Below are 12,879 nucleotides of genomic sequence, written 5' to 3'. Positions count from 1 at the left end.
AGCTCAGTTCCACTACATATGGTCCAGGAACTTAAGACAAATTATTTTAATGTCTTTATATTTCACTATCCGCCGTAGTGAAATAGAATAATACCTACTCATGGCCGGACGCGGTGGCTCAAGCCTGTAATCCCAGCACTTCGGGAGGCAGAGGCGGGTGGATCACCTGAAGTTAGGAGTTCGAGACCAGCCTGGTCAACAAGGCGAAACCCCGTCTCTACTAAAAATACAAAAAAATTAGCAGGGCGTGGTGGTGCGCATCTGTAATCCCAGGTACTCGGGAGGCTGAAGCAGAAGAATCGCTTGAACCCAGGAGGCGGAGGTTGCAGTGAACCAGGATCGCGCCATTGCACAACAGCCCGAGCAAGAAGAGCGAGACTCCGTCTCAAAAAACAAAAATGTAGTAAATTATATAGTGCAATGCCTGGCACACAAATAAATATCAGTTATGATTGTTATTCATTGTTTGAGATAAAATCAGTCATCTGTGGCCGGGCGCGGTAGCTCACACCTGTAATCCCAGTACTTTGGGAGGCCGAGGCGGGTGGATCACGAGGTCAGGAGTTCAAGACCAGCCCGGCCAAGATGGTGAAATCCCGTCTCTACTAAAAATACAAAAAATTAGCCGGTTGTAGTGGCTGGTGCCTGTAATCCTAGCTGCTCAGGAGGCTGTAGCAGAGAATTCCTTGAACCCGAGGGGCAGAGGTTGCAGTGAGCAGAGATCTTGCTGATGCACTCCAACCTCGACGACAGAGCGAGACTCCATCTCAAAAAAAAAAAGAAAGGAAAAAAATGAAAAAGACCCAGGTTCCTTAAGCGAACCATGGGGTGGTAGTTAGGCTTCTCCACATGGAAACCCCTTAGTTTCACTGGCCATGGCCAAAAACCTGCAGTTGCTTCCATGTTTAGGTGCTGCCCACCAACGGTCCCGGGTTGGAAAGGAAGACAGAGAGATTCTCCTTTATGGAGTAGAAAGGAAAAGGAAAAAGGGGGAAAATAAATCCCAAACTTTGGGCTTATATTTTCCTCCTGGCTGGCTCGCCAAAATATGTTAACGGTGGAGGGTGTCCAGGTTCTTGGGGTTTTGCACAAACAACTGGACAAAACGCACAAACAAAGCAAGGAAGGAATTAAGGGATTTATTGAAAATGAAAGTAGCACGGGCGCGGTGGCTCACGCCTGTAATCCCAACACTTTGGGAAGCTGACCCAGGTGGATCACTTGAGGTCAGGAGTTCGAGACCAGCCTGGCCAACATGGTGAAACCCTCTATCCACTAAAAAAAAATACAAAAGTAGACAGATGTGTCGGCACACACCTGTAATCCCAGCTACTTGAGAGGCTGAGGCAGAAGAATCACTTCAACCTGGGAGGCCGAGGTTGCAGTGAGCTGAGACCGCACCATTACACTCCAGCCTGGGCAACAGAGGGAAACTCCATCTCAAAAAAAAAAAAAAAGCAAAGAAAAAAGAAAACTCAGCTGGGCGTGGTGGCTCACGCCTGTAATCCCAGCAATTTGGGAGGCTGAGGCGGATGGATCACCTGAGGTCGGGAGTTCGAAACCAGGCTGATCAACATGGAGAAACCCCATCTCTACTAAAAATACAAAATTAGCCAGGCGTGGTGGCACATGCCTGTAATCCCAGCTACCCGGGAGGCTGAGGCAGGAAAATCACTTGAACCCAGGAGGCGGAGGTTGTGGTGAGCCGAGATTGCGCCATTGCACTCCAGCCTGGGCAACAAGAGCGAAACTCCGTCTCAAGAAAAAAAAAGAAAAGAAAACTCTAGAGTGCGGGAGCAGGCCCAAGCATAGGGGCTCAAAGGTTCTGTTACAGAGTTTTTTTGTGAATTTAAATGCCCTCTACCTGGGGTACACATGCCCAACGTAAATGAAAAGGATGAAGTAAAGTTACGAAGTCCCATTTACTCAGTGTATGCCCTATGAAAAGGATATTTCCTCTCATAGCTGAAGTGTGTTGCCTGCCTCTAGACCCTATTTTCCTGTCTCAGTGGCAGCCTGGATTTAATTCATCTCAGTTGTAGTAATCCAAACTAGAAAGGACGAGGGCCAGAACAAAGACAGTGGCAATAAGGAAAGTGAGAATGGGACAAATCCAAGAGATATTAAGAAAGTAGAGTGAGGCTGGGCGCGGTGGCTCACTCCTGTAATCCCAGCACTTTGGGAGGCCAAGGCGGGTGGATCACGAGGTCAGGAGTTCAAGACCAGCCTGGCCAATGTGGTGAAACCCTGTCTCTGTGGTGGCGGGCGCCTGTAGTCCCAGCTACTCGGGACAAAAGAATCGCTTGAACCCGGGAGGCAGAGGTTGCAGTGAGCCAAGATTGCGCTACTGCCTTCAGGCCTGGGCGACAGAGCGAGACTCCATCTCAAAAAAAAAAAAAAAAAAAAAAAAAGAGTCGGGCGCGGTGGCTCACGCCTGTAATCCCAGCACTTTGGGAGGCCGAGGCAGGCAGACCATAAGGTCAGGAGATCAAGACCATCCTGGCTAATGCGGTGAAAACCCGTCTCTATTAAAAAAATACAAAAAAATTAGCTGGGCGTGGTGGCGGGCGCCTGTAGTCCCAGCTACTCGGGAGGCTGAGGCAGGAGAATGGCGTGAACCCGGGAGGCGGAGCTTGCGGTGAGCCGAGATCGAGCCACTGCACTCCAGCTTGTGCAACAGAGTGAGACTCCATCTCAACAAAAAAAAGAAAGGAAGGAAGAAAGAAAGAAAGGGTGGTAAAACAAATAGGGTGGCATGGGTGGGACAAGTACGAGAGATGCTCAGTTTTCTACCTGGGGTAACATTGTAGTGCCGTTCAGAGAGGGCGGCCACAGAATGAAGAGGATATTGGCGAAATAATGAAGAGTAGAGTATTTTTGTTTTTTTGAGACAGAACCTCACTCTGTCCCCCAGGCTGCAGTGCAGTGGAGCGATCTCGGCTCACCGCAGCCTCTGCCTCCTGGGTTCAAGCGATCCTCCTGCCTCAACCTCCTGAGTAGCTGAGACTACAGGCGCATGCCACGACACCGGCTAATTTTTTATTTTTTTAAATATTTTTTTATTTTTAAAAATGCGCCACCGGGCATGGTGGCGCATGCCTGTAATCCTAGCTACTCAGGAGGCTGAGGCAGGATAATCCCTTGAACCTGGGAGATGGAGGTTCCAATGAGCCAAGATTGTGCCATTGCACTCCAGCCTGGGCGTCAAGAGTGAAAATCTGTAGCAAAAAAAAAAAAAAAAGAGCTGGCTGGGCACAGTGGTTCACACCTGTAATCCCAACACTTTGGGAGGCCAAGGCAGGAGGCTTGCTTGAGCCCAGGAGTTTGAGACCAGCTTGGGCAACATATGAAGACCTGTCTCTGTTTTTAAAATAAATTTTTAAAAAGAGCTGGACTGGGAGGATCTCTTGGGGCCAGGAGTTCAAGACCAGGCTGGACAATATAGCAAGACCTCGCCTCGAAAATAAAAATAAAAAGAGCTGGACTGAGTTACAGTTTTGGAATCAACACAGTGAAACCATGAATGTGAATTTTACTAGGAAGGTTTCAAGTAAAATGATAAAAAGAGGATGAGAGCAAAGGTTGATGGCAAGACATGTAGCTGCCATTTTGGACCTAGAGGAATGGTGGAACCATGAGTCCAATGAGCTTCGATCCCTAAGGATTTTACAGAGCAGACTGTCATACTAGCCCTAGGCCACCAATCTCTGAGTGTTTATTTATTTATTTTGAGACAGAGTCTCTCTCTGTCGCCAGGCTAGAGTGCAGTGGCACGATCTTGGCTCACTGCAACCTCTGCCTCTTGGGTTCAAGCAATTCTGCCTCAGCCTCCCGAGTAGCTAGGACTACAGGAGCACGCCACCATACGCAGCTTTTTTTTTTTTTTTTTTTTTTTTTTGGTATTTTAGTAGAAGCAGGATTTCACCATGTTGCCCAGGCTGGTCTCGAACTCCCAAGCTCAGGCAATCCACCCGCCTTGGCCTCCCAAAGTGGTAGGATTACAGGCGTGAGCCCAGCCTATTTTTTTATTTTTATTTTTAATTTTACTAGAGCACGAACGCAGTCCACCACTACCACAAATTACGCAGTCGAGTTTCCCACATTTGGGGAAATCGCAAGAGTCGGCACATCCAGAGTGCAATGGATGAGCCTCGCCCTGGGAAAACCACCTTCAGGATCATGGTATCTCCCCTGCCAGGTAAGTATTGAGTGTTTATGAGAAAGAGAAATAATGTCCTGTCTTACTAAAGCCACTATTATTTTGTGTTTTCCTGTTATTTGAAGCCAAATCTATTTCTTCTTCTTCTTTTTTTTGAGACGGTGTTTCGCTCTTGTTGCGCAGGCTGGAGTGCAATGGCGGGATCTCAGCTCACCGCAACCTCCGCCTCCCGGGTTCAAGCAGTTCTCCTGCCTTAGCCGCCCAAGTAGCTGGGATTACAGGAATGCGCCATCACGCCCAGCTAATTCTGTATTTTTAGTAGAGATGGGGCTTCTCCATGTTGGTCAGGCTAGTCTCGAACTCCTGATCTCTGGTGATCCGCCTACCTTGGCCTCCCAAAGTGCTGGGATTACAGGCATAAGCCACTGCGTCTGGCATTTTTTTTTTTTTTTTTTTAGATGGAGTTTCCCTTTGTTGCCCAGGCTGGAGTGCAGTAGCACAATCTCAGCTCGCTGCAATCTCTGCCTCCTGGGTTTAAGCGATTCTCCTGCATCAGCCTTCCGAGTAGCTGCCACCACGCCCGACTAATTTCTGTAGTTTTAGTAGAGACAGGGTTTCACCCCTGTTGGCCAGGCTGGTCTTGAACTCCTAACCTCAAGTGATCCACCTGCCTTGGCCTCCCAAACTGCTGGGATTACAGGCGTGAGCCATCTTGCCCAGCTGCCAAATCTAATTTTGTTTTTGTTATTTTGGAGACGGAATCTCGCTCTCTCGCCCAGGCTGGAGTGCGGTGGCACGATCTTGGCTCACTGCAACTTCCACCTCCTGGGTTCAAGCAATTCTCCTGTCTCAGCCTCCTGCATAGCTGGGACTATGGTGCACGCCGCCATGCCTGGCTAATATTTTGTGCTTTAGTGAAGACGAGGTTTTACCATGTTACCCAGGCTGGCCTGGAAATCCTGAGCTCAGGCAATCTGCCCACCTCGGTCTCCCAAAGTGCTAGGATTACAGGCGTGAGCCACTGCGCCCGGCCTTTTGTTTCGTTTGGTTTTTTTTGAGACAGTCTTCCTCTGTCGCCCAGGCTGGAGTGCAATGGCGTGATCTCGGCTCACTGCAACCTCTGCCTCCAGGGTTCAAGCAATTCTCCTGCCTTAGCCTCCCGGGTAGATGGTTCTACAGGCGCACATCACCACACCTGGCTAATTTGTGTATTTTTAGTAGAGACAGGGTTTCGCCATGTTGGCCAGGCTGGTTTCAAACTCCTAACATCAAGTGATCCACCCACCTTGGCCTCCCAAAGAGCTGAGATTCCATGCATGAGCCACCACCCCCAGCCATCATATGAGGTCTTAACTACATAATTTCCAAACACAAAACTTGGTCCCATAGGTACTGACTGACACCATCTAGATATACCTGCTTCCTCCCTTACTCTTTGACTCATTATACAGTGCCCTAAGGTATACACACTGATTTGCTCACTCACAATTGCTCACTTAGATTTAATCACTCATGCCTTCAAATGCATACACACATGCTTAGTCCCTTTTTTTTTTTTTTTTTTTTGAGGTGCAGTTTCGCTGTTGTTGCCTGGGCTGGAGTGCAATGGTGCGATCTTGGCTCACTGCAACTTCTGCCTCCCGGGTTCAAGCAATTCTCCTACCTCAGCCTCCAGAGTAGCTGGGATTACAGGCATGTGCCACCAAGCCTGGCCAAGTTTTTGTATTTTTAGTAGAGACAGGGTTTCTCCATGGTGGTCAGGCTGGTCTTGAACTCCCGACCTCAGGTGATCCGCCCGCCTCAGCCTCCCAGAGTGCTGGGATTACAGGCGTGAGCCACCGCGCCTGGACTTTTTTTTTTTTTTTGAAACCGAGTTTTGCTTTTGTTGCCCAGGCTGGAGTGCAGTGGTGTGATCTCAGCTCACTGCAACCTCTGCCTCCTGGGTTCAAGAGATTCTCCTGCCTCAATCTCCCAAGTAGCTGGGACTACAGGCGCTCGCAACCATGGCCGGCTAATTTTGGCTTTTTGGTAGAGATAAGGTTTCACCACATTGGCCAGGCTGGTCTTGAACTCTTAACCTCAGGTGATCCGCCTGCCTTGGCTTCCCAAAGTGTGGGATTACAGGCGTTAGCCACCACGCCTGGCTATGCCTAGTCCCTTAGATGCATGAAGTGGACCTCAGTGGCTACGCTGAGTGTAGCCACACTCAGGCAGACGTGCTCATCCTCCTATGCAGATACATTTGTACCCTTTTATATTTTTAGGGAAAATATGCTGACCAGTGATATCCTGGTAAGGGTTTAACAACTACCTTGCCAGGTTGGGAGAGGGGAACCCTGATTTGTAGCATTTGCCTATGTCCATGGTGTAAATACTCTGATCATGGGCTTGATATGTTGCCAGGATGTGTACGGTGGCTATTCACAGGTGCCATCGCAGGGCACTACAGCTTTGAACAACTGGGCTTAAGTGATCCTCCTGCCTCAGTCTCTCAAGTAGATGGGACAAGGCATTCGCCACTGTACCTGCTTCCAGCACATCACCGAATGCTGACCGTTACGGAATCCCTCATTTGCTTTAAGTGACTCATTGGCTTCGTGGCAGGGTGGCTAAGAACATGGTCTTTTTTGAGGGGGGCATGGAGTTTCACTCTTGTTGCCCAGGCTGGAGTGTAATGGTGCAATCTCGGCTCACCGCAACCTCCGCCTCCTGGGTTCAAGCGATTCTCCTGCCTCAGCCTCCCGAGTAGCTGGGACCACAGGGATGCGCCCCCACGTCTGGCTAACTTTGCATTTTTAGTAGAGATGGGGTCTCTCCATGTTGGTTAGGCTGGTCTCGAACTCCTGACCCTAGGTGATCCACCTGCCTCGGCTTCCCAAAGTGCTGGGATTACAGGCGCGAGAAACTGCGCCCGGCTAGAACATGGTCTTTTAATTTTTTTTTTTTTTTTTTTGGAGACAGGGTCTCACTTATGTCACACAGGCTGGAATGCAGTGGTGCCATCATAGCTCATTGTAACCTCGAACTCCTGGGCTTAAGGGATCCTGTGGCCTCAGCCTTTCAAGCAGCTGGGACTACAGATGCATGCCACCATGCCTGGTTAATTTTTTTATATTGTCGTAGAGACAAGGTCTGGCTTTGTTTCCCAGGCTGGTCTTGATCTCCTGGGCTCAAGCGATCCTCTCACCTTGGTCTCCCTAAATATTGGGATTACAGGTGTGAGCCACCGCACTCAGCCTCCAGTTGACCTCTAAGGTTTCTTTCAGCTCTGACATTCTTGGTTTCTATTCCTTTAAATTTCTGGAGCTCCTGGAATCTGTACACACAATTTAGAGCAAGCCTTTGTTTACAGGGTTTATTTTAGTGATTCTCCATGATAGAACTGATTGTCTGGGGGAGAAATTTGAATCTACATTTCTGGGGTCTTGGATGTCTTTGGGGGAGGTTGGTTTTGAGCTGGACATGGTGGCTCACACATATTAATATAATTCCAGCCACGGAGCAGAAGGGGGTGGAGTACTGAGGCAGGAAGATCTCCAGCCCAGGAGTTTGAGGCTGCTGTGAGCCATGATCACACCACTGCACTGTAGCCTAGGCAACGGAGGGAAACCCCCAACTCTAAAAAAAGAAGTTAGCTTTTTTCCATTTGTACAATGTTCTTACTATGGGCTCGGCATTGTGCTAGGCATTTTGTAAACATTGTCTTCCTTTTCTTTTTTATCATGATGATCTCATTTAAAGCTTTATCATAACCCTTTAAAAATGATAATATAATAATTGTTATTAACCATGCACTGCACTGCCTCCATGAGGTAGAAAATTAAAAGCCTTAAAAAGCCTGCAAAACTACCTATCGGGCTCTATGCTCACTGCCAGGGTGACAGGACCTGTACTCCAAACCCCAGCATCATGCAATGTTCCAGTGTAACAAATCTGCACATAAATATCTGTATCTAAAATAAAAGTTGAAAATTTTTTTAAAAAAGTAAATTTGACTGGGTGCGGTGGCTCACGCCTGTAATCCCAGCACTTTGGGAGGCCGAGGCAGACAGATTACCTGAGGTCAGGAGTTTGAGACCAGCCTGGCCAACATGGTGAAACCCTGTCTCTACTAAAAATACAAAAATTAGCTGGGCCTGGTGGCACACACCTGTAATCCCAGCTACTTGGGAGGCTGAGGCAGGAGAATTGCTTGAGCCCAGGAGGCAGAGGTTGCAGTGAGCTGAGATCTTGCCACTGCACTCCAGCCTGGCCGACAGAGCGAGACTCTGTCTCAAAAAAAATAAAAAATAAAAAAGAAAAAAGAAAATTTAAAGTAGGCTGGGTGACACAGCAAGACTCTGTCTCAAAAAAAAAAAGGAGTTTTGTTTGGTTAGTAGAATGCCTTGAGGCACAATCCTACCCCTCCCATTGTCTTGCGCTCTCCCCATTTTGCTCACTGCCAGCCCTTTGGCCAATCTGGTTGCCACTCTCTCCCTGATTTGATTTTATTTATTAATTTTGGTTTTAGGTAATTTATGAGGATAACTTACAGACAGAAGGGTGGTCTTGAGTGGCCGCAAGATGGGTAGATCTCCACATAACAACCCCCAGACTCAGGGCTTATATCCTGGGGAAAAGTATAAGTGCTCTGGAAGGAATGTGTAGGTATTTACAAGCCTCACAGCCTATGATTTCTGCAACAGCATCAAGGGTTGTTTTGGAGGAAACTTACAGTGAATAAGTGTTCCTACAGAAAGCATAATACATCAAGTAGACATTTCGGAGGCACTTCTGGGTAAATCAGAAATTACATGTCAGATTAGGATTTAAAATAAAGTCCCTCTCGTGACCACACTCCACTCATCTAATCCGGCTCATACAATCTTATGCACCCACCTCTTCCACGATGGTTCCTCAGCCTGTAGAGAAGGGGGTGCTGCAGTCATTTCCACGGCATGGGTGGACAGGTTGCATTAATTTGTTTTATGCTTGTTAGCAGAGGCCACACCAACAATACAAACAATGAAACCTGGCCAAGTGACTTTAGGAGCTTTACAGCTGGTCCTGGGCTTTGTGTATCTTTTGTGGGTTGATGGCCCATCCTCTGGATTGGAGAAGCATACACAAGGCATCAAAGTGTTGCTTTCCCAGCTTCCGGGGTGTCCTGGTGTCTTAGTTATGGATCTCCCAATATCTGCAGGTCACAGGGTGAGAGAAGCTACAGCACAGTTACGTGGACCTCCCAGAGCAGAGGATAAGGAGCAGCGAAGACAGGACAGTGCTCTGATTGGAGCAAGAAACCCACTCCATGATATATATATAAATATACGTATATATATGTATATATATATGCTTTTTTTTTTGAGATGGAGTCTCACTCTGTCACCCAGGCTGTAGTGCAGCGCTGCAATCTCAGCTCACTGCAACCTCCGCCTCCCGGGTTCAAGCGATTCTCCTGCCTCAGCTTCCCAAGTAGCTGGGAGTACAGGCATATGCCACCACACCCAGCTAATTTTCTGTGTTTTTAGTAGGGATGGGGTTTTGCCATGTTGGCTAGGCTGCTCTCAAACTCCTGGCCTCAAGTGATCCACCCGCCTTGGCTTCCCAAAGTGCTGGGATTACAGGCGTGAGCCACCACGCCCGGCCACTCACTCTCTGATTTTATTTTTTTTATTTATTTATTTATTTATTTATTTATTTATTTATTTATTTATTTTTGACACGGAGTCTTGCTCTCTCACCCGGGCTGTAATACACTGGTTCATTTAAAGCCTTTTTGGGAGGCTGAAGCAAGCCAATTACTTGAGGTCAGGAGTTCAAGACCAGCCTGGCCAAATGGTGAAACCTGTCTCTACTAAAAATACAAAAATTGGGCCAGGCGCGGTGGCTCACGCCTGTGATCCCAGCACTTTGGGAGGCAGAGGCGGGTGGATCACGAGGTCAGGAGATCGAGACCATCCTGGCTAACACAGTGAAACCCCGTCTCTACTAAAAATACAAAAAATTAGCCGGGCATGGTGGCAGGTGCCTGTAGTCCCAGCTACGGGAGGCTGAGGCAAGAGAATGGCGTGAACCCAGGAGGCGGAGCTTGCAGTTAGCTGAGATCGCGCCAGTGCCCTCCAGCCTGGGCGACAGAGCAAGACTCTGTCTCAAAAAATAAAAATAAAAATAAAAATAAAAATACAAAAATTAGCCGGCCGTGGTGGTGCACACTTGTAATCCCAGCTACTTGTGAGGCTGAGGCAGAATTACTTGAACCCAGGAGGCGGAGGTTGCAGTGAGCCGAGATGGCACCATTGCACTCCAGCCTGGGCAACAAGAGCGAGACTCACTTTCAAAAAAAAAAAAAAACAAAAATGAAGGAAGGTCTTTATGACTCGAGGATCTTTTAAATAAGTAAATAAATATAAAAATTAAAGTCTGGGCCTGGTACAACAGCCCACACCCCGTAATCCTAACACTTTGGGAGACCGAGGCGGGAGGATCACTTGATCCCACATGTTCAAGACCATTCTGAGCCACATAGGGAGACTCCTTTTTTCTTTTTCTTTTTTGAGACGGAGTCTCGCTCTGTCGCTCAGGCTGGAGTGCAGTGGCGCGATCTCGGCTCACTGCAAGCTCCGCCTCCCAGGTTCACGCCATTCTCCTGCCTCAGCCTCCTGAGTAGCTGGGACTACAGGCGCCCGCCACCACACCCAGCTAATTTTTTTGTATTTTTAATAGAGATAGGGTTTCACTGTGTTAGCCAGGATGGTCTCGATCTTCTGACCTCATGATCCGTCCGCCTCGGCCTCCCAAAGTGCTGGGATTACAGGCGTGAGCCACCGTGCCCGGCCTCTTTTTTCTTCTTATTTTTTTTTGAGATGGGGTCTTGCTCTGTCGCCCAGGCTGGAGTGCAGTGGCACAATCTCGGCTCACTGCAAGCTCTGCCTCCCGGGTTCACACCATTCTCCTGCCTCAGCCTCCTGAGTGGCTGGGACTACAGGCGCCAGCCACCACGCCTGGCTAATTTTGTTTTTGTATTTTTTTTTTTTAGTAGAGACGGGGTGTCACCGTGTTAGCCAGGATGGTCTCGATCTCCTGACCTCGTGATCTGCCCGCCTCGGCCTCCCAAAGTGCTGGGATTACAGGCATTAGCCACTGCACCTGGCCTTTTTTTTTTTTTTTTTGAGACCGAGTCTCGCTCTGTCACCCAGGCTGGAGTGCAATGGCGCAATCTTGGCTCACTGCAACCTCTGCCTCCTGGGTTCAAGTGATTCTTCCACCTCAGCCTCCTGAGTAGCAGGGATTACAGGCACCCACTATCATGCCTGGCTAATTTTTTTTGTATTTTTGTAGAGATGGGGTTTCACCATGTTGGCCAGGCTGGTCTCAAACTCCTGACCTCAGGTGATCTGCCCGCCTCAGCCTCCTAAAGTGCTGGGATTACAGGCGTGAGCCACCATGCCCAGCCGAGACTCCTTTTTTCTATCTTTTTTTTCTTTTCTTCATGTCAGAAGGGTAATGTGCCAACACTGTAACAAAGTTCAAGGGTGGCACATCTCACACATGCCCGTGAACACCCAATCATCACACTCATGCACTACAAAAGGATCAGAGGAACAGACCTTTTCTCTACACAGAATTTTTTTTCTTTTTTGGTTAATTGGGCGTGGCGGCACATGCCTGTAGTCCCAACTTCTCCCAGCTACTCGGGAGGCTGAAGTGGCAAGATCGCTTGAGCCCAGGAGCTCGGAGTTGCAGTGAGCTATGATTACAGCACTGTACCCCAGCACGGGTAACACAGCAAGACTCTCCCAGTAAAACAAACAAAACCACAAAAAAACTAGAGGTCTTTCTTTGTCACCAGACTTTAAGCTCTTCGGGGGCAAGGATTGTGTCCATTTTCTTCATTGCTGTATATACAGTGTTTAGCACAGCCCCTGCCAATATTAAATTTCCAATAAGTGCTTGTAGAATAAATAGATGAATTAACAGATGCAAGTAAAAACCATATTTCCTTTTCTTTTTTTTTTTTTTTTTTGGAGACAGGGTCTCACTTTGTCACCCAGGCTGGATGTAGTGCAGTGGTGTGATCTCAGCTCACTGCAACCTCTGCTTCCTGGGTTCAAGTGATTCTCGTGCTTCAACCTCCCGATTAGCTGGGATTACAAGCGTGCACCACCATGCCTGGTTCTTTTTTTTTTTTTTTTTTTTTTGTATTTTTAGTAGAGACAGGGTTTCACCATGTTGGCCAGGCTGGTCTCGAATTCCTGACCTCAAATGATCCTTTTCTTTTCTTTACTTTTTTTTTGTGTGTGTGCATGACAGAGTCAGAGTCTTGCTGTGTTACCCAGATTGGAGTGCAGTTGCGCAATCTCAGCTCACTGCAACCTCTGCCTCCTGGGTCAAAGCGATTCTCCTGCCTCAGCCTCCTGAGTAGCTGGGACTACAGGTGCCTGTCATCATGCCCAGCTAATTGTTGTACATTTAGTAGAGATGAGGTTTTGCCATGTTGGCAAGGCTGGTCTCAAACTCCTGACCTCAAGTGATCTGCCCACCTCAAGCTCCCAAAGTGTTGGGATGACAGGCTTGCGCCACCACACCCGCCCTCTTTTTATTTTTTATTTTAAAGACGGGGTCTCAGGCAGGTACGATGGCTCATGCCTATAATCCCACCACTTTGGGAGGCCGAGGCAGGCGGATCACCTGAGGCCAGGAGTTCAAGACCAGCCTGGCCAACATGGCGAAACCTTGTC

At 48.2% G+C, this 12,879-nt stretch overlaps 2 non-coding genes across 2 annotated transcripts; both read right to left on the bottom strand.

The window, feature by feature from the left end:
• Positions 1-4,044: 4,044 nt before the first annotated feature.
• LOC112129799 (U1 spliceosomal RNA) lies at positions 4,045-4,206 on the bottom strand. Its single transcript, XR_002912152.1, has one exon. It is a non-coding gene; the product is annotated as a U1 spliceosomal RNA (small nuclear RNA).
• A 7,425-nt stretch (positions 4,207-11,631) lies between these two features.
• On the bottom strand, positions 11,632-11,735 carry LOC112129814 (small nucleolar RNA U13). The gene has a single exon (XR_002912166.1). It is a non-coding gene; the product is annotated as a small nucleolar RNA U13 (small nucleolar RNA).
• Positions 11,736-12,879: the final 1,144 nt, after the last annotated feature.

Source organism: Pongo abelii, chromosome 19 (assembly GCF_028885655.2).
Source record: "Pongo abelii isolate AG06213 chromosome 19, NHGRI_mPonAbe1-v2.0_pri, whole genome shotgun sequence".
Lineage (NCBI taxonomy): Eukaryota > Metazoa > Chordata > Mammalia > Primates > Hominidae > Pongo > Pongo abelii.
This window is presented reverse-complemented; position numbering and strand designations above follow the sequence as displayed.